Below are 19943 nucleotides of genomic sequence, written 5' to 3' on the forward strand. Positions count from 1 at the left end.
GCAGAGAACAGCTTTAGACAGCACTGCCGTTGAAAGCTTTGCATTAGGAAATCGTGACCTGAACCCTCCGGTTCAGGAATGCTGCCCCACACTTGGCCAAAAGGCCATGGCTGACTGAGCCAAAATAATTTCTTTCCTCATGAATTCTCAAACCCTGCTAATCCAGAAAGAGTGGAAAAAACTGGAACAAAAATGGAAACATCCTCCCCTAAAACAGAGGGCAGTACTTAAAAGCTAGAGGCTTAGGGGGGTTTTAATATTGTTTGCTTAATGCTAAATACCAGCACGCATTGCACTGGAATTACAACTGCCTTTTGTTTATTAAGACATGATGACCACATAATAAACCCGGTTTTATTGTAGTTTCCAGCCTGCTTCRGTGAGGGGGTGGGGAGAGGACTGCAACTGAGTTTCCACAGCTCATCCGGAGCTTCAGCTCTGCCGAGGATGGCAACAAGGGAGCCAGCTAGCGCTGTCCTGAACAGCTGACACTGGGAGCTGGACTGAAATTACTAAAACTATCAACACAGGATGAGACGCATCAAGGAATGAGACAGAAAGAAGAGGAAGAAATGTCAGAGCATAATGAGATGTTTATCTACAAGAAAGTTGCCCACTTCAAAGCAGGAAGAGCTTCAACAACTTTGTGTAGAAAAAAAAAAAAGAAAGCTTTTAATTAAAAGATCAGTCAAAAAATTTTCCACAGCCAAGCAGCCTCAAAGAAGCTGCGTGTGGAAGAGGCAGAGAGTAATTTCTAACACGATCAGTCTATTCTTCAAATTCAATGATATTTTATGAAAGCAGCATTTCTTAAGATCTGGAAGATACGGATTGTAGCTATATCCTGAGCCCCCCAGAGACACCCTCTCTTCCTTTCTGACACCGCATAACCACCAGCTTTTGTTCAGGCTTTGTTTATGAGGCCTGCAAATATAACACGAAATATCTCTGTACCTTGCTTTAGCCAGCCAARAACAAAGCTGTCTACAGACAGCCTTCCATTATATCAAGATTTAAATCCCTTCATTTTAAAGATTTAAGTAAATTATACCAATTTTTGGAGCACTCTTTCCATCCAAGGGATCATGTYTGCAAGTGGAGATGCGTATGACACTGCCGTCTTAACTTTTCCAGTATTTAAATACCAGCATTATTGCTGACAGTGTGTTCTTGGGAACAAGACTAAGATGTAATTCTGTTGAGTCAGGTAGTTTTTATGCTTAAAAAAAAAAAAAAGAAAAAGATTTTTGACCATTTCCCCTAGAAAGGGAAAACAGTTACTTTTTGCTCTGTATGTTGCAAATTAGCAACCATATTTTTATGCCACAGATAGGCAAACAGCAGGGCTATCACACTTGGCAAGCTGGTGCTGTGAGCTCTTTCTCCAGGCAGAGGACACTAGTCCCTGCAATGACTGGTGTTGATGGAAACTTTTAGTCTCATCCCCATTTCCCAGCTGTTATGAGTAACAGAGCTTATTGCTGAGCTAGTCCTGTTCTGTGCGAGCACAGGGAATTGCCTCCGCTTTATTTCAGGAATTATATGCATTTTTGTCTATGAGAGTAAATACTAGGATATACTTTTGAAGCTCTTTCTCTTCCCTGTCTTGCAGAGAACTAGCTTACTGCCAACAGATTTATCATTATCCACAACTTTGTAGAAACAGCTCCTACAGAAGTGATTACATGAAGCATAATTATATGGTATTATAAGAATTTCTACATCTTCAGTGTAAATGCTGCAATGTCAAAATGGACAAGACCTTTAGGGTGTGAAAAATACAGAAGAGATTCCTCCAGATGCAGGGAAGAAATCACCTCTGCATTTTTCTTTGCTCATATTAGTTAAAGCGCTTTCTATCCTTAGTATGGCAGGGGATTTCTCCAGTCAGCTGAACAGGAGACAGTTCATACTGTGATGGTCAGGAAAAAAACCTGCTCAAGTTTTACCTTCTCCACTTTGGCATTTCAAAAGCAGTGTCTTGGTGTGTTCACATTTGCTTTACACACTCCTATCAACACAGCTATGTATTAAGATGCTTTTATACAGATCTAATGGCTTCATGCAGCTCTCACAGGTAAAAGAGAAATAGTTCAAAATTAAAAGGCTGTAAAGAGATCATACGGCCTTACAGTTAATTCTGCTAAATTCAAGAATCCCAGAGCAAAGTCCCAGGGCAGAAGCTGTATACAAGGGCAGTGTTCTCAAAGATTAAGAGTTTGTTTGATCAGTAACAGCCACTTTGTCCTTTTTTTTTTTTTTTTTTTTTGAAGTGACCTTTATATTTCCAGATATCATATTGGTTTAGAAATGTAACAGATCATGGAAAGCAATCAACTTGCTAAAACATAACTAATTACCATTCATCAAATGATGTGTACAACTACTAGCTCACTGCCAATTACGAAGTAAAGCAACTATCTTGAATAACATTCACCTGTCCATGGCAAAGAAGTGCAAAAGAAGGGTTAAGAATATACTACATTTCAGTGGGGGAAGACAGAAAAGTCAGCCAACATAAGTACAACATGCCAAAACACTAACTGCATGCTACCCCWAAAGAAGCACCTTTCCATACATAAACAAACATGACTTCGCTGAAGCAACTGGTAGAATTTTCACTTGCTTCAGTAATGCCTGTTTTTACGGATGCTCTAAAACAGTTAGCACCTAAACATCCACGGGCACAGGAACATGAAAGAGCATGAAATATGAACTCTCCTCACAGGACATGGGCATATTTATTAGTTCCTAAGATTCTTCTTAAGAAATTGAACAAATTCAATTTAAGACACAAAAACTATTCAGTTCTAACATCTTGGTAACAGATGGAAGAATACATGTTCTTGTTTCAACCAACCCATGCTCAGGGCTGGACCCTGCAAACTCATGTTAGTCTTACAWTTTCCCAAGAGCATATTTTTCCAATGATCAAATCAAATCTGTCTCTAAGAGTTTTCACATTAGTATTTTGCTCTTGATAAAATATCCAGCTGGGTAGCTGTGTGCTATGCAGGCTGACTAAAAGGGCAGAAAACTGCAGTTCTGCTGTAGTTTTATAGACTGAGAGAATTGACTGATAGGTACAGATCATATAAGGACAGAAGACTGCTCCAGAACATACAATCCAAATCTATTCATGCTATCGGCAAAACACTATTGCCCCATGAAAAATATTAGATGGAACACTTCAAAAGAGATTTGTGAACAGAAGTCTACTCTGGGTTATGGGAAGAAAAAATGTTGATGCATGGAAAATCTAGCTATGTCTATCATCATCAGAGAACTTTAGGCTTTTATAATATTTAATCGTTATGCTCAAATCTGCTTCAAGATATAGCAGGGGAAACTATGAAAAAAAATTTAAGAAAGTACCAAAGATCTGTCAATCTGCTAGTGGCAGTCTGCGAGAATCATACAAAAAAAAAGAAAAACAAATTAAGTCCTCTTCATGCAGATGCAGTGCCAATGAAATTAAAGAGGTACTTTGCCTTAGTTTGACAGGTTTGTGTAGTTCTGAAAGCTACATTTCATGGGGAAGTTGGGAGATTTTATGAAGAGTAAACTGGTAAAGTAGAGGAAGAATTGAAAAGAGAAAAAAGAACACAAAAAAACTTTTATTGAAATAAAAGTAGAAGCTCTAAAAAGCAGGACTGCTTCTGACCAAACTGGTGAATACCTGCAGTGCTCTGAAAGGTTTCAGTAGGAAGACCAAGATACAATCCCTGCTCAAATTTCTATGACTAGTTTTGTAACTTTAAGATCTTGAGGAGCCAAGTATAGCCCAAACAAAAAGAAGCAAGTTTTGCCTTTTTCCCCAAGGCCAGTATATTCTCTCCTCCCTTCACCCTTTTCTCCCAGTTGAGTCATTTAATATTGTGTCAGTACCAACACACACACRCGCGCGCACACACACAGGCTGTTTCCTTATCACACTGTCACTGTCAAGCCAACTGCAGCACATTTACTAAACTAATGAAAAAAATGTCACGAAAATTAGCTTTTACATTTACTACCTTACTAGATCTACTATTCATAGATATTAAAACACCATCAGCATTGGGGTAGAAGTAGTCTGCAAAGCTCTAACCATAGGATAAACTCTTACTGACCAGCTCATCAAATAAGGTTTCCCAACCGTAGCAGAAGCTCACTGCTTTCATCCAAGAATGGTTTTAATTTTCAGCAACACAACAATCTTAACACAAAACAAAATACATAAACCACATCCTGCTGCCTGGCATGCCCTGAAAGTTCTTGTAAAAGCATTGGTCCTGCCCACAAAGTACTCCCACTCAGCGCATCCTCGTAGGCAATGCTGAAGAGCACTGTAACGGCCCTTGCCTCAATACAGTGGAGCTTTTGATCTCTTCCGTTAATTTAGCATTCAGCGGTCTCTCACCTCAGGATCAGGGGACCTCAGATTACCATTTAACTCTCTGGCCTCAAACAGATAATTTCAGAGGCAGCTAGTTAGTCATACATATGACTAAATTCCTCTAAGAGGCCATTCCAAATTGTGACATAGTCTCTTGGCTGTACTCATTCTGCTGGCCCACAAAGCAGAAAAGACTACTGCCATTTCTTTGTCAGTATTTGTGAAATGATTTAATAATTTCAGTCCAGTCGGGTCACATCACAAGACTAATCAACGGAGCTGGCCCTAACTGGCCTTGGAAGAGAGGCTTAAGTCAAGTAAAAATTACTCTCCAGGGGAAAATAAACCTCTTCAATACCAGTTTAATCAGCAGTGTGTAACTACTCTAAAGAATGAAAGCACTTGTGAAACGATCATGCAAGAAAGACTCATGGGAGGAAGAGGTGACTAAGGAATTAAACTATCCACTGGAGAGCAAATTGTGGTTTGCTGTCTCCACTGGGAACAAAAGGTTTACCGCTTGCTGCCTGAGCTCGAGGAGGACATGACTTGCTGTCGGTATTTCCATGCAAGCTGCTATGTGATTCATTAGCTTAGCTGGCCCCTCTCTCCTCCCTCCCTTTCCCCCCACACCGTCATTAAACTCATCTGTTTTCTTGAGCTCTTGCTTGGCAGAAATGATGTGCTGATACATAACAGAGGTAAAATGAATGGCTCCCATGTTTAAGAAAAGGTGAAAGGGAGAGACGCAGATGACAGACTAGCAGGACCACTCAGAAAAGACCTGAATACACACACAAGAAAAGAAATCAGAAATAAACTATTGATAGTGATTTCTACAATACCTTTTATCTTGAAAGGCTCCATATATTTTACAAACTATACACCCTATGCAGAAGAATCCCTTCCTCAAACATAAAATGAAGCCACCCCTAGGCCAGGGCAAAACAGACATAAGAAAACAGATCAATCCTGGCTTAGTGTACGCACTGACATTTGATATTCTCATCCAAGCCATGTAAGCATGTTTTACAAATAAGCACAGTCCCAAAAAAGTCTAACCCTTGGATAACCCCACCAGTCACCTTGTTCCAACTAGAGAAGTTAACATTTCCCATTCAACTGCTTCTTTCAGGACAGTTTTTGTATGTTTTGAGTCATTTTTTCCACCTCTTCCCAATAATATTAATCATCCCATCACCTGCAGATGTTTAGAGGATAAACAAAACTCCACCATCACCGTGTCAACCGATGTCAAATAAACTTAGCACTCCTCTTCAGAAATACAGGCTGCCTCCCAACATGTTTCCAGTGCAAACTAAATGCTTGAAAGGCTTCTTTCAGTAAATGCTTTTGCACTGGATAATACTTTATTCTTCCATACAACTCCCATGAAATGTTCCAGTTATTTCACAGGTGTTCTGGCCTACGTTCATATACACTAATTGTTCCTTCAGCTTGGGGCAGCCAGTATTAGAACTAGAAAACTAGCTCTAGTGATGAACTGCAGCAGTATTCATTACAATTTTATATCTTTTTCTTAACTATTTTATAGGTGTTTTCATTCTAAAACCTCCAGATGCTTTCTGAATATGAATATTCAGAACTCTCAGGTATAGCAGGAAGAGTTACCACTTACTCACTTTGCAGGTAGGAGAAGTCTGGCAAACAGGTGATGCAAACTGTCTTGGGTCACGTACCACAAAGCAGAAGTTCTTACAAATGATTGTAAAAATGGTTTAAAGTAAGTTTTGAATTAGAAGTCAAGAAAAGCTTGCAGGATCTAACATTATTACAAGTATTTTCCTTGATTCCTTTCTAGACACTCTTACACCCTTAGCAGTATGTAGAGTAACCTAAAAAGAAATGCTCCTGGGCTATTACACACTCCTGTAAATATTCTGAACAAAACATTCCCATTAGACACCAGCAGTGGATTACTTGGCAAGTAACACCTCATGTAGGCTCCTTTCCTTTGCTTCATCTTCACCTCTCCACAATCCTGTCCTCAGCTAGCTGAATCTCTTTCAGATTCCCCTACCTTAACCAGTCAGCTTCAAACTTTTCAGTTCAGGGTCAGTGATTTCCTTCCTGTTCCTTGATAGCACTGATTAGCCCACCCAGAACTTGGGGTTATCACAGCTGTACCTTTGTATCCTGAATCTTGATTGCTAGCTGTACAGTCAGCATCACTCATGTGGACTGCCGGGCTCTGAAAATGTTGCTGCTGGAACCTGTATTATTTTATTTACAAGACATCTTTGTTGTAGAACTGTTGCCATGTCACCCAAAATCTATGCACCTCCATGTCCTTGGCTGCAGCTWATATCTATTTTCACTCAACAGAAAAACCTGACAAAGTACATCCTATTCTCTTAAACGTGTGGAAACTACTATTTTATTCTAAGTTATAACCTACCTCATAATGGAGGCATTTAAGGTCAGATATGAAAGACCTTGGTGTCCAGTGATACCAACAGAAGGAACAAAGTGTTTTAAAAATCTGTTCCCTTGTACACTGAGATGGTAAGTTTAGGAAGGAAAAAAAAAAAAAAATCACAGATGAACCACTCAGTGTCTGTAAAATGTCTGGAGAAGAAAGCAAAAACAACAAACAAGAAAACCCTGGATATCATGATCAGGGAAACAGAGGTCAAGAATTGATTGCCTGTARTTAAAGCTGGAGCACGAACTAGCATAGATCAATAAAGAGGCCTATTTTTTTTTTTTTTTGGGGGGGGGGGTACTCCAAAAGGATCAAATCTGGAGTACCACAGTTATTCAAGATTTACATGTTCCTGAATGAGAATAGAACTAAGTTCCTCCAAGCAGAAACAAAGCCAAACACATACACTTCTATATATCACATGCTAAGGCGAAAAAAAAAATTTTTGCATCCTAATTGTCAAAATCAATGTAAAGACTTCTGAAGCAAAATTTGCATTATACTCCAGCTTCCAGACCCTGAGCTCTCAAACACAACATGGAATATGTTGATAGAATTTATTCTGTCAACAGTGATGTTATTGCAACTTTCTCTATGATTAAAACAAGTTTTGACCATGTAGTTCAACACAAAATGCTCTGTGTTTTTTCAGTCATATTCTTACCTTATGAACACTGAGAACATATTAAAACAAGACTTAGTACACTCTGCACTTAAAGGCTGAAAAGAGTTTTAAAACTGTTCAGGTGCAACAGAAGTATAACCCTTTCCCCTCCAATAAAAAAGATAAAATAAATTACAGGACAAGAGAAAACAAAGGATGAAAGAATCTGATTTATCATTTATGTTAATAGTAATAAGCTGCTCAAATGCCAGCACTGGCCCTGAAAATCACAGTTTCCTCAAATTCTGACTAGAGGTTAGCAGTGTACTTCCCCATGCCATTATACATCTCTCCCTTAGTCTTCTATCATCAGGTTTAYCCCTCCTCAAATGACAGTAACACATGTTTAGTTTCAGCAAGCCTCCTGTAGCTTGCAGTGGGATGAATTCAGGGCCGAGGATGGTAGACAGCCATACATTTCAGCCTGAAGTTTAACATTGCCTTAGGGCAGCATTTCTTCTGGTGACTGGCTACTGGCAGCTTTTGTGTTCTTCATTAGCCTGCTGATTAACATACTGCTAGAGAGTTCTCCACTACACCTAACTGCTGTTCCAGCATGCAATGGCAGATCTATTGTGAGAGATCCTATGGTAGCAACGAAGTATTGTCTGCCCCTTGCTTTTCCTCACAATACAAGAGATCAGGTATATGTATTTGCTTTTAAAACAATAGCTACACATCTAATCTGAAGTTATAAGAAGATCACCCATTAACAACTTTAATAGAATTTTGTGAATGAAATTCCTGTGGCAACAGTAAGAAACAGAGTGCCAGGAAATTCAGCTGTATTCTAGTTTTGTGCACATTAGAGGGTCTTAAGCTTGAACAGAAACTCATAAACAAACAGCAGAAATCAGTGGGCCTACTGTTTTTGACTCAATCAGCGTCAAAGAAACAAGCAAAATGAATCAAAACACAGCCAAAACTGTAATGCAGCAACAGGAACAAATTACTATTCTTTTCTAATGTTCAGCACAGACATTCAACACGAGGGGAATTAGATATACCTGATATGAGCTCTTTGCTTTCTATAAAATCTGCTACTGATTAACATGCAAAGCACTACACTTCTGAAAGGACAATGGTGAGAAGCCCTTCCACAAAGGCATCATTTTAAATTCTAGGGCCTGGAAAATTTCAGGCCTCAGGCCACAAACAATGGTAGAGGCTTACGCCCCAAGCAGCAGATCCTAACAAGTTGTACATCACTAAATAAGCTTTACAACTTTTTAGCTGCATCATGCAGACTCCGTAGGATAACATGTCAGGCATTGAAGGCCCCCCCTTGCAGGCGTTCTGTTCCAAAGACCAAAGGATTTCTTTCAGAAAAGCTTCCCTAAGGACAGTGCTGTGGTCTCAGATACCGAGCAGTAATGAACAGCATTTACAAGTCACAAGGTAAACAGCGGTAATTTCACTAGCAGGCTCAAAAACATCCGCATTATCTCTGACAACAGCCTCTGTTTCCTCTCAGCAGGACACTGCAGTGAAACCCCCGAGAACAAAACCCGATCTCCTGCAGTGAAAGCCCAGAAAGCTGCAGAAAGCAGCCCCGACATTTCGCGTGGGGCTGGTCAGACAGCCTTTCGGACCGTACAGACCTTGGTCGTGCTCCTCCRCTCGCCCAGGCTGGTTGCCCATCTTCGGCACGCTCCCCGGCTCTTCCCCAGGCTCTTCTAGCACCCCGGCGCCCTGCTCATGCTCTGTGTCAGGCGCAGATCTGCCTCTATCTGCCTTTAATGTCCACGCTTCAGTCAACTTAAAAAGGAAAAAAAGTCAGCTCCTTCCTAGTTCCTGGCACCAGGAACAGAGCCTGCTGCTCATGCTGAAGCAGCTGTGGCTCTCCCTCCTACCTCATTACAATATTATGCACTGAAGGCCGGCCTGTGCAGTTAATTAGCTGCCTGACTGCTGGAATAAAAGGAAGGGGGAGAAAGAGAGGCAGAGAGAGAGAGYAAGAGGGACTCAACGTGCGGTGTAGGCCACTCAGAGGCAGCAAGAGCAAACTGCAGGCGGCTCAAAGAACGGCACCGATTTCACGAAGCTCCACTGAAACCAGAAACGAAGCTCCAACACAGATAAGAGCTTAACTTGGAAACTAAAGCAGGACTTCAGTGCCCCAGCATACCTGTATAATGAAGACACATGGCTGTAGAGGGATGAATGGCCAGAGAGCTAGTTTTATATGTGATACACTAGTAAATTTAAAAATAAAACACACTGAATTGCAACTGTGGATGAAGAAGGGCCAAAAGGAYCCTCGGTAGAGACGAGAGCAGCTGAATACCCGCCAGCAAAGACAAAATTCATTTGGAGCCACAATTCAGCACATTACCTTATGCAGACTTGCCATGGAATACAAACTGACCCCTAAGCATAGGCTTAAGTACACTGYTGAGTGGAGATGCACTGAAGTGTGTAGTTAAGGACTGCTCTTAATTAACTTTCACAAGAATTTAGGGGCAGAATTCCAGAAGTGCTCAGCATCTTCTGAAAAGTTAGATACTTCTAAGATACTTAAATGGAGATCAAACTCTTCTAAAAACCTGAACACAATTGTGAGCCTGAGCCTTCCTGAAAAGTCTAGTCTTTGTATCAGATTTGTTCTGACATACTCTGGAGCTATTCCTGGGTAAGCTTGAGCATCCCCAACTCTTCTTATCCTCACCTGGTGCTGAAAATGATCAGTACATTGCAGATTCACATCCGTATTATTTAAAAAAAAAGTACAGAACACACTGAATACTATTAAAACTTAATTCTCTTTGTCAAAGAATGTGTATTACTTTTACTGAAAAATTACAGTGATTGCCAAAATTCCCCATCATGTTAGTTCCTCATAAGTACTGTAAAAGAATATAACTGATAGCCCCTACATCTACAAGTTGCAACCACAAATATGATCTACATACCATATCTGAATCATCAATGTTTTGACTGACTTGTAGTGCAAAAAGAGCTGCATGAGGCAGGCCTATCCACAGACAGTGGCCAGTATCTGATCCTTCCGAGGAAGGAATAAAGATGCTCCTCACTAATAGAGTCATGATRTACATGAGGAAAAAAAGGAGTTCTGAATGACTCCAGTGATCAGTTTCCATTACATGGATAATTAACAAAATCATCTTGCTGAAGTCTTAATTTCAGCAAGAGGATTAAAAAAAATTAAGAAAATAATAAACTTTAACATGTTTCTTAGGCTCAAACAAGACTGAAAATAAAATATACAGAAACTAAGCCAGCTAGTTGTGAATCCATTGTCTCAAATCAAAGAAATCCTGAGATGATTCAATATGATAGGAACAAAATTTTTCTAATACTTCAGTCTAACAGGGTGAGTTAGCTGTCAATCTTAATTTTTCATTTTTCATTGTTCTTGCTCTAGCACTTTATGGGTGAAGCTAAAAGTTTTCATATAGCTTTCTATATTTGGATGGCATTAAACAAAATTCCCATTGACTTCTTTCTTATGACATGCCACGTATAAAATGCTTGTTTAATGAATGAGCCATTCTGTATAAAAGGGTCATTGATAGTGCATTCTTTTTCTAAAAGTCATCTTACAGTCTCTTAAGTTTTGCATCAGGTGTTCAATCTGCCAATCAGTTTTCTCAAAAGTGCGGAAACAAATCCCCTCAAATTGGTGTTGAAACATATCTCCAAGACAAAGAGATTTTCTTTTATTATAGACTACAGAGTGACTTCTGCTTTTCTTCAACAGGATTCACCAGTGGGATTGCATTAGTCAACATAATCTCTTGGGTTGTTAAATCCTGACACTAAGCATTTATTATTTCAACACCTGCTTTCTATTTCTCTAACACAAAGGAGAATAGTGGAAAAGGATCCCAGTACAGTAGGGGGTGCAGCCTGCAGTAATTATGAAATGTAATCACTGAGTCACAGCAAAGACCTGAAATCTGAGCACTCTAGAAGAGTCATGACAGGAAGAGCAAATCTGTTCTTTCTGACAATGGCATGAAATGCAAGTCAGAAAGATTCTGGCACCATGATAGGCATAATGATGTCAAACAAAAGACTTCTAGGCCAAGCCCACAGTGAAAGGGAAGGTGTGAGTTTTAAAATACAGCTAGCCTGAGCAGAAGCCATGGAGGCAAAGATTACCACTTATGTGAGTTGCAGCTCAAACCATGAGGGAAAAGAAAAAAGAATAAGGCAAGCATAACTTCCAGCATGGTGCACAGGTGACAAATTGTACTATTCAACCATGACAGACATGCAGCCAAATCTTCAGACAACCATTTATCATTTGAGCATTTTACATTATTTCCCTTTCCTCCTCAGTAATAAAGTTACAAAATTAAATGAATGAACGAACAATTTAATCTCCCTAAAGCAGATTAGCTGGATTCTTCCTAGGCATAAGGACTGACTCACTCCTTTCCACTATTCTGTGGGTACCCATTTGTGGGACAGCCAAAAAAACCACAAACACCCCTTTTCTATATAATATTTAACTCTTTCAAGTCACTGTTCAAATGACAGGACTTATTTACCAGGCATAACCTTTTCTCACATCCTGCTCTCACAGTACAGCAAAGTAATTAGCACAACTTTTGGAAGTTCAAATTGTAATCCATGCTCAAAAGGAAAAGGGTGAAGATGCCACAGAATGATCTCAAATTTCCAGTGGCCAGGTCACTGACAGTCTTTTCAGAAGGCTAAGGTCTAAGAAATTTATAAATGCTGAGCAAGACCTCCAGAGGCTGGACCTTCTGGCCAAGATTGAACTAAACTGAATGGGTGAAATATGGACACTATCAATACCAGTGTACACTACCATGCTCTACTTCCTCCATTAATGCTGTGGCTTTAATGAACATTAAGTACACGTAGGAGGGATGAGAATTCTACAGAGACATGTATATCATGCACAGTAGGGGATCCCAGAGAATTAGGAGTTCATCAAAGACCACAATGTTCTATAACATCTGCACTGTAACCCAGAAGAAAGAGCAAATGTAGTATTTTTCACCACGTTAAAAACTAAATCTTTGTAGTGAGGATACTTGGTGAGGTCACAGATAAGTTCATGGCACAAAAATGCAGCCTTCCAGGAACCCATCTGAGATGTAGCTGTCAATCCCTCCCCTCTTACTTTACAGTATTAAAATCTAATGCAAGCCAAAAGTTGCTGAAAAAACAGTGGAAAAAAAATTTAGCACAAGGAATACCAAGCCCTCTCCTGATATGTATACTTGTTAGACCAGGCCAGCTTTGCATTCCTTTCTTTCCCTCCCTCCCATTCTCTAAGTGCAAACACAATGGCACTCTGCCAAGGCATTTTGGCTGTGATACATTTAGGCCTAGAGAATTAGTGTTAAGGATCATTTGTCTTCAAACAAGCTGAAGGAAAGCTGATAATTAACCTAAGGCAGGTAGTCATAAGGTTGCATTGACTTTGCTGAACTACTTCCCTAAAGAAGTCTGAAAAGAAACAAAAACAAACCAAGAGATCATAGATGCGTAGTATTCCAGGGCTAGCCAAGCATGTTCTCCTTTCTGTTTAGGTATCCCTAGTAAGGCTTTTGTGATCTTCACAGTTTGCTTACAGCTGTAATGGATCTTCCCTACATGTGTTAGCTTGAGCCAATTAACTGTCAACAATTTAGTGAGTCATGTCATTACGGTCTTTAAGATTTAGCATTTCAGTGTCCCCACCACACACTGAATACTCTTAACTGGCTCAGATCCCAGGGGGTAAACATGTGCCAGGAAAGTCATTCTTGGGGGAGTATACAACAGAAGGAAAGGGTCTCCTYTATTTCACAAATTGTTTTAACAAAGTTGCATGCAAAATCTTAGAATGTTTTAATATGGATTCAATACAGTAAATTAGAATCATGCACTAGATTAGGACAGCAAAGAAAAAGGTACATACTGGAGACAGTGTTGTCGGCAGAAGTCAGTTCTTACTTGTTTAATAATGCAAGGTGACTGCAGAGTCTATTAATGCCTCTTAAAGGAACYGCATCTCAAAGAAATTGTTATCCTTAACAGAGTCAAGAATTGGAAATCCCAATAGGCAGTCACTAAAATGCGTTGTTCTGACTCCATTCCCAATCTGCAAGAGGGCTCATACAGTACATCCAACAACAGGACAAAAGAATATTAATTATGTCAGTCAACGTTCATATGCCACTTTCGGAACAAAATGAGAGCATCCATCAATAGATTCCTTTGATTCAGAGAATCACGGGACTGAGATCTTGAGCCAACAGTTATCAGAGTTTAACAATAAGACCACTGCTATTTTTTCATTAAAGAACTAGTGAACTCCTTTTGCCTTACTAGAATAAGTGCCTTTTCTGATTAAAATATCCTCCTGAAGTAACATATTTATCAGAAAGGAGAAAGATTCCCGAAGTACAGTCATGCAAAGCAGTACCCATTCCAAATAATTCTAAAACATAGAACTGTCCATTAGTTACGGGTAGAAAGAGTGGAGACTAGAAGAACCTGAACATTTAATATGGCAACAAACGCCATCATACAGGAACTTTTTTCAGAAAATGCAGTAGAGGTGGACATAAGCATTTGAATGTGCAGGCTATCATTACAAAGAAAAAAAAAATCACTGTAAGACTATATAAGAGGAACTTCACATGCAGGAGACTCTCTAAGAAAACAGCAGATTTCAGTCCCTTCTCTGTGGAACGTACAGGTTATAACATGCATTCCAAGCTTATATACTTGCAAATGTGACTAGGTAGCTGCTTGGTCAGCATCATCTTTTTAACCATCAAAGTTTTTAACTACTGACACAGTAGAAACACTCAAAGTGAACAAAAAATGCCTGAAATTGCTATAAAATGCAAATCTTTCAGATGCCATCAATGGAATCTGGAATCCCAAGTTTGGTCTACATCAGTTCTTGAACATTCACTTTAGGGGTCAGTGGGTGAAATCCTCAAAAATGTTGCTAAAACTTAGTCTTACATGCTTCACATCTAGGGAAATCAAAGATAGAGAAAATGTTTTGCTAAGYAATGTCAGAGAGTTTAATGTTCAGATTCAAGTTTGCAGCAGTTTATTACAAATGATCATGCAGATATGTATAGGTGTGTGTGGACATTAATATGTATATCCAGCTACATGTAGAGTTATGGATGTAAGTGCACACATTTATTTCCACATTGGTTTGCATGTTAAATTCCTGCAGGGCTTCCTGCTGTTTGAATGACATCCTGACAAGATAATTTGAGTCTTCCTTTCCTTTGTATATYAGTTCTGGAGCTAGAATCTCTTTTTCTTGATGAAAAAGTAGAATTATGCTAGAACCAAGTGTTATACCTGGGAAGGGTAGCAAAATGCAACTAGTTTTCCAGATTAAGTTTTAAAGCATATATATTGTTCCTGGGAAAGGCCAAATTAGGTCATATATTTGGTTTCTAGTGAAGTCTCATGGAATAGACAGCACCAATCTCAGTGTCTCTCACACTTGTCTATCTTTTACAAGAAAGACGAGACAGTAACAAGACTGAATGTGTAGTGCAGCAACCGTTACACAAACCTATGTCCTAGTCCTTTGATGTGACAGATCACAAAAAGCAGGCCCTGTCAAAAACTGATGTATGGGATGGTAAAGAGGCCCCAAGGTCAGCTGAGACCCATTCTTCAAGAGGAATCACTTTCCTTTTTTCTGTTCTAATTGGAGTCCATTAGCATCTTATGAAGAATTAAACTGTCAATTAGATTTTTCAAGGAATTTTTAGAAAGACCTTTATTAAGAAAAATACCTTTCTTGAATTTTCTGACCATCTAGACCATTTCTGGTCTAGATTAGTTTTACATTAACCTAAACAGTTACTGCAAATCAGAAAATGGCAAACACTGGTCTAGCAGAGAAGATAGCAGAAATAAAAACACAGGAACTTCCTTAGACTCCATATATTATTCTCAAATAGGAACCCTGAAATGRCAATTCTATAAATGTGCAGGAAACTCTGAAATCTCTAGTCTCCCAGACTTTTGATTTTGTGGGAAAGAAACATTGAAAGAAGAATACATCTATTTAGTGATATGGGTAATACAACAATAACAAAGAGAAGACACCTCTCTAAAATCAAGCATGGCTGAATCCTTCTTGTCCACATTTCACAAGTGACTCTTATCTTTCCCAGCACTAAAGCTAAACTAAAGTCTCATTGGATCTGCCCATTCAAACCAAACAAACTGTTCCGTGGCAGAATATAATTAACACATAAATATGCAGAACAACCTTAATTTGCTTTTGTTCTTGGGTCTTTCTATAGTCTTCACTGATTATGCTAAATTCATTGTTTTTTTTTATTTTATTTTACTTCTTAATTTACCAGGCTCTTTCAAACAGCATGCTTTGTACAGCTTCAGTTCTTATGCTGGCAATATTCCATTCCGAGGTCAGTGGTTTTTTGTCCAGGTAACCTGCAGTTCTGAGTCCAGGTGCTAGATACCTAGGAGGTGACTGAAATTTGCCTCCCATATACTTCTGTATTGGCACTGTCTCCAACCATTATACTTAATCAACTCAGCGGGCATGCACAGAAAGCAACATACTTTTCTTGTTGCTTTGGCTGAAAAAAGCATGCCTGTTGTTGATTTTCCCATTTAATGCATAAAAACAAAGGGCAATTTCTGGTGGAATATGGGACAACACAGTAGACCATCCCTAACTTTCCTGCTGGCATCTTAGCTTTTCCTGGCCTCCACAGGTATAACACAACCTACTACCATTGTGAGAAAGTATAGTACCTGTCTTCTAACATGGTTCAAGCTTTAGAGAGATTCTGAGCTTGTCAGTTAAATGTCCAGGGCTTCTATAAATAGTAAGTTATGTGATTATATCATTGTTACTGACTATCTCCTACTTAGACACAGGTTAAAGGGAGACAAAGAGTTCTGCTGAAAACCAGATACTGTTTCRAAGGCAGATTCATTAGTTCTATACAGATTCAGACTTTACTGTGGAAAAAGCAAATAAGCTGATGAAGCAGCCTGAGTAACAAACCCACCTATCTGTTATTTACATTTCAGGGATAACTGATACTTCATATTGTAGCTGACAGAGCTTGATATAAAAATCAATGTATTTGTCACAAATGGGGATGCCTGAAGTATTCTGAATACTTTCAGCATATGTGCTCCCTGCCAGTCCAGTCATACTTCCTGGTTCTATCTTTTTTTTCTTATGACCTGCACATCAAGCATATGACTTTGTTGTTGTTAAACTTGACGGATAATAGCTACTGGCGCCGAAATAACAGCTAGGAAGTATGATTAAACATGATTAAACTAGACAGCCTTGAGGAAAATTTTCCGAAAGTTCTTGAACTGGGAGTTTGTAGGGAGTGACAGAGAACTAAGAGTCAGCATTTAGCATGATCTCCAGGGTTCACTGAGCAAGTAATTTCACCTTTCGAAATCTCAAATTTTCCATCTGCGTATTGCTGCTGGTATGCAATGCTCTTCAAGAAAGGTAAATGATCACATAAGGCACTTTTAAATTCTCTCACTGTGAAATAGCAGAGCTAAAGGTTATTTGCTTTGTAAACCTCAAAGTGTCAGAATCTGAAAATCCCCGATTTGCTGTAATCCTGAAATTTAAGGAGAAGAAGGGATTCCTAGTTACTCACATAGATATTTCTCTATTTAAACACTGTAAAACAATTTATTTACTACTTGGCTTCATGGATTGGATGGCTTCACAACTACATGCCTTAAAAATAAACATTTTACAAGATTAACAATCTCTTCCTTGTCTTCCTCCTGTTTTGCAATTTTTCCAGTTCTTTTTCTTCTACTAGAACATGAAAAGCAATGCAATAGCTCTGTAAGTTTGGTTTTAACGTAAAATCAAATTGCTACTTCAGGACACTACATGGAAAGATATAACACTGTGGATAAGGAAACTAAATCCAAGACAACTCTCTCTGCATGCCATTTCCCATTACTTGAAGTTTCAAAACTGCCAAGCAGTTACAAAGCCAAACATCGCAGCACAGAACTTCCAGCCAAAATCCACCTCCAGTTCCCATTTGCTCAACCCCACTTGCCAAGAATGGAGACATGAGATTGGCCTCATCCTCCTTTAAGTTGCTTGTGATTTACTGCATTAGCTTCCAAGGCAGACAGGGTAGCGTATGTCAGCAAAAGGCAAGAATGAATGGCTTGAACTCCACCAAGGGCAGCATACAAACTAACCTATTTTAAACAAGCAAGGTTGTGTCAATTATTTATTATCTGCAGCATTTGGAACATGTGCTATTACTCAAGGTCAACACACAAATGTCGGACAGTCACACCCAAAGAAGAAAGCAACCTTAGCCTTTTTTTTTTTTTCCTCCATAACTTGTTTCTTTTAATTTCTCTTACACAATATCAATTGAGTGCCACTAGAGTGTAGCTGGAACTAATATACTATCCTTTCRGTAAAATAATCAAATCACTCAGTTGAATAACAGACAAAAAGCTCAATGTTAACAAGCACAAGGGGGAGAAAAAAAACCATAATGTCTCCAGTTAATACATGAAAGAAAAAGGCAGAACTGATGAAGGCGACTGGAGAAGCCAGAGAGAGTGGTTTCAGAACAAAATTTCAAGTTCTACGCAGTTGGCTCTGCACACAAACATCTACATTTCACAGCTACAGGAACGTCCTTGGTTAGATTACTTCCACAGTCAGTGTTGCAGCTTAGTCTTGATCACAATCAGAGACTATCTGGATGCCATTTCAGTAAAGCATGGTAACACTCTCTGCTGTTCTCTCTACTTGATGTTCCCAAGAACATCATCTGTCCTTCATCATATCCAAATTTTAATTTTTTTCTAAGCAACAATATACTGTATTATAACAAGTCTGTTGGTATTTGTTCACAGCGTGACCATCTAAAAGCAGCATTCAGCTTTGTAACCTTGCTCACTACTATCTAGCACCTTTCAGTGGCCATAATAGTGACAAGTCTTGTCAGAATACAGCTAGATTTCCAAGTATCCTTACGGCATATGGAACAACTGTGAAAATTTAGATATGTAACATATGCATATATGTAGATAGCACCTTTAAGATCCGGGCCAGTTCTAGACTGAAAGGAATTTTAGAGAAATGGCACATCTGTACTTACTGTTTATCTGTGCAATCTACATAGCCCCATACTTGTATTCTTTTTGCTCAGCATTAATATTATCATTCATACTTYTATACCTGTTAATGCAAAGCAATATATGAGTTCTAATGATGTAATTTAAGTTGGCAAAATAGTATCCAAATGTAACTTGACCTCCCTAAACCATTCTACCCTTYATGTTTAAAATAGTCATCATCATAAATCTTATCCCTCCCCCACTCCCTGTTATTATACATGCATGCAGAAGGGGGCTCTCTATTCCAGTGCTTTTATTTTTATATCTGACATATGTATTCCATTCTGAACTCCCTGCAGTGCTATTTCTCTGGCTGCATTCCCAGGATCCTATGCTGCATCATCTGAACAGGTTTTCTTTCACTCTCATTGCCCCTCCCAAGCATCTTTTGCCAGCATTATGCCTCTTTATTGGCTGATGAATCTTGAATGCCTTTAGATGAGACTAGTCACTATTATATTTGGGTATCCAGACCCTGATTAACTACAGAACAGGATCTGTATTTGTGTTACTATGAATCATTTATACTTCTACAATATGCATCATTTAGCTAGTATGTGTGTGGGGGGAAGTATATAAAGATTTTTTTTTTTTTTTTAATCCGTTTCTGGTTAGTAACAAAGCCCTGTTCCTTGCTTGAACACAGCCACAGCCTGCAGAGGCTGTGACAAATACGGAGGTCATGGTCAAATTTAATAAGATCTCACATTCCCTTGGAAATGCCACCAGAGAGCAGACAAAAGCAAGCGTTTGCTGTGCTCCTAGGGGAAAGCAGACTGTTTGCACAGAAGCCCTTGGTATGCGGATGGTGTCGCTGCCTTTAGAAACAGGCTTAGAGCTGAAACCAATGGGAACAAGCTGAGGGGGCTAACGCTGAAGGAGAGAGCATGCCGCGAAGCAGCTCAGGAGCACGGGCTATACACGAAGATGCTTGGGTTGGCTCTTTCTTCTTTTGGCTGCTGTGGCACGCCAGCAGCAGGGTGACTGGGCTGCTCAGTCAGCAGAGGGAGAAGAGAGAATTCTATTGAGAGGCGGTGAGCATTAAAAAGGGCCGCTCTCTAACTGATGTATCGCAGCGGCAGGCAGGGAGCAGGGCCCCTCTAACGACACCCCTGCTACGGGGGCGGGCGGGGCCCCGCGCAGCCCGGGGCCCCCGCGCCGGCCGGGCCCGGGCCGCCAGCGCCACCGCGTGGCCGCTCGGGGACTCGGCCGGGCCGCGGCGGGCCCGCGGGCCGCTCAGGCGCAGGCCGGGGCGCTCGGCTCCCGAACGGCTCCTAGAAACCTCCAGGTGCTTAAAGAATTCTTGGCTGCAC

The 19943-nt window shown here is 39.8% G+C and overlaps 1 protein-coding gene across 3 annotated transcripts in view; it reads right to left on the reverse strand.

Moving 5' to 3' along the window:
• SPECC1 (sperm antigen with calponin homology and coiled-coil domains 1) overlaps positions 1-19943 on the reverse strand; it is an 84631-nt gene that overhangs the window by 48976 nt on the left and 15712 nt on the right. The gene's annotated exons all lie outside the window — the stretch shown is intronic.

The sequence above is a fragment of the Apteryx rowi genome, unplaced genomic scaffold, assembly GCF_003343035.1.
Source record: "Apteryx rowi isolate R43461 unplaced genomic scaffold, aptRow1 scaffold_99, whole genome shotgun sequence".
NCBI lineage: Eukaryota > Metazoa > Chordata > Aves > Apterygiformes > Apterygidae > Apteryx > Apteryx rowi.